This window comes from Mus caroli, chromosome X, assembly GCF_900094665.2.
Source record: "Mus caroli chromosome X, CAROLI_EIJ_v1.1, whole genome shotgun sequence".
Classification (NCBI taxonomy): Eukaryota; Metazoa; Chordata; class Mammalia; order Rodentia; family Muridae; genus Mus; species Mus caroli.
The window spans coordinates 146,677,300-146,679,529 of record NC_034589.1 but is presented as its reverse complement, the minus strand read 5'-3'; the positions used below and the strand labels follow the sequence as shown (position 1 = coordinate 146,679,529).

General features: G+C 47.4%; 1 pseudogene; it reads right to left on the bottom strand.

Annotated features, from left to right (window-relative positions):
- Positions 1-474: 474 nt before the first annotated feature.
- LOC110286906 lies at positions 475-1,720 on the bottom strand (annotated as a pseudogene).
- Between the last annotated feature and the right edge of the window lie 510 nt (positions 1,721-2,230).

Genomic DNA, 2,230 nt, shown 5'->3' with positions numbered 1-2,230 from the left:
ACAGACTCTTCTACAGCATTTTAGCAAGTAGGAGAATAAGGGCAAGTAGATAAATGGTTTAAGGTGAAAATGATGGCATAAGTATTATTGAAACAAATTCAGTTGAAACAAATTCTTGTTTTATTTTATTATTTTGTATTTTTGAGATTATAGTATAATCACAATGCTCCCTTACCCGTTCTCCCTTCAAATCTTTCCATAAGCCCCTGTTTGCTTCCTTTCAAATTTATAGACTTTATTTTCATTAATTGTTGTTTACACAATTGTGTACATTCACAAACATTTCTTTTTTCCCCTTAAATAGTTGTTTACTGGCAGTGGGCTGGAAGGGATGGCAGATTTAGCCTTCACAGACAACACTGCACACATGAGGGCAACAAGAGTGATGGAAAAGAGCCTGAAGGCCACTCTTCAATAGCAAGTGTGTAGGCAGGAGCCTGGAGTGTTGATGCAGCAGCCTTAACTTAGCTTTGGTTAGTAGGCATGGATAGAGATAAAGAGAGATTCACTGGCTGTGGCTCCAGACTGGCCACTTGGGGTATACTTTCCTTGGCAAGCAAGACTGTTGGCCAGGGCTCTCTTGATGTACTCCTCCTGGGCTGCCTTCAGGCTCTCCTCCTTCCCACCCCAGGCCTTTAGAGCAGAGGCCTGCAAGGCTCAGCCATAGGAGAAAGTCCTATGACTTCAGCAGGGGACACTTGTTGATAGAGTTGAGGTTGATGGATGCCTCTTCCTCACTCTGCCCTCCAGACAGGAAAGTGACCGCAGGGATAGCAGGGAGCACTGTGTGACAAAGTGATGTGACTGTTGCCATGTCAATCTCCTCATTGGAAAATTTCTGGGTGCAAGTATGACCAGGGGTGACCATGTTGGGCTTCAACAATGTGCCTTCCAGGTAGACATGGTGGTCACTCAGCGCCTTGTAGACAGCTGCCAGTACCTTCTCAGTTACATACTGGCAACACTTCAAGTCATGGTCCCCATCAGGGAGAATTTCAGGCTCTACAATGGGTACAATGCCATGCTGCTGGCAGATTCTGGCATAATGGGCCAGAACATTGGCATTTTCCATGATGGCAAGGGCTGAGAGAGTATGTTTCCAATCTCTAGCACACAGCACCACTTGGCAAAGTCAGCTCCATCCTTCTTATACTGGGCACAGCGTTCAGACAGCCCATCCAGCCCTTGGGTAGTAGTCTCACCATTGGTTCCTGTCAGGGGCACCACACCCTTATCTACCTTAATGCCCATAACACCACCCTTGGACTTGATAACTTGGGAGAAAGGACGTCCATCATCTGCCTTCCCATACAGTGTCTCATAGAAGAGGATCACACCCCCAATGCAGGAATTCACACAGTCAGCAGCAGTCAGCAGCAACTGGTGGTAGAATCACCTGTTCTCCTTGATGTTCTCTGTGCCAATGGACTGCAGACACTTGCCAATACTTCCAGTGGACTCATCTGCAGCCAGGATGCCCTTGCCCGGATCCACAATTCGGTGAGCGATGTCAGACAGCCCCTTCTGCTCCGGGGTCAGTTCTGGGTATGGGTAGAGCATAGTTCCGGTGGTAGTACTTTCTTTTCCTAACAGTCTGTTGCTGGGTGTTCTCCAGCCCAGAATGGGGTTGCTCATTGGCAACTGGGGGAAAGGAAAAAGCCAGAGCCAGGGACAGGCGGGTCATGTTGAAGCTGGATACATCTTGCCTGTGCATTGCCATGGGTCACCTTGCCTGGCACTGGACAGGGTGGGTCTGATGGGTATGCCAGTGGTTAGGCGAAAGGACTAAGGAGCGAACACGGCTAGGGTCACCAGAACCTTGTTCTGTGAGAACACAGCCTATTCAGCGGGGATGGAGGTGGGGGCCAATGGACTGCAGACGTTTACCAATGCTTCCAGTGGACTCATCTGCAGCCAGGATGCCCTTGCCCGGAGCTACAATTCAGGGGCATATTAGAGATACCTAGTACTTTCTGGTTTCATTTCCATCTGGAAACAAATAATAAGATGCATGGCTGCAAGGAGAGTTGGGAAGCCTAGAAATCACAGCAAAGAGTAGACAGAGAACAACTTTAGATTAGTAAAAGAAACAATTCTTATAAACATTGGGTACTAGGCAGTGTGTGGAAGTAGAAAAATCTCCCTGGTTGGGTTTTTTAGTTAAAATAAAATGAAAGAAAGAAAGAGAGAGAGAGAGAGAGAGAGAGAGAGAGAGAGAGAGAGAGAGAGA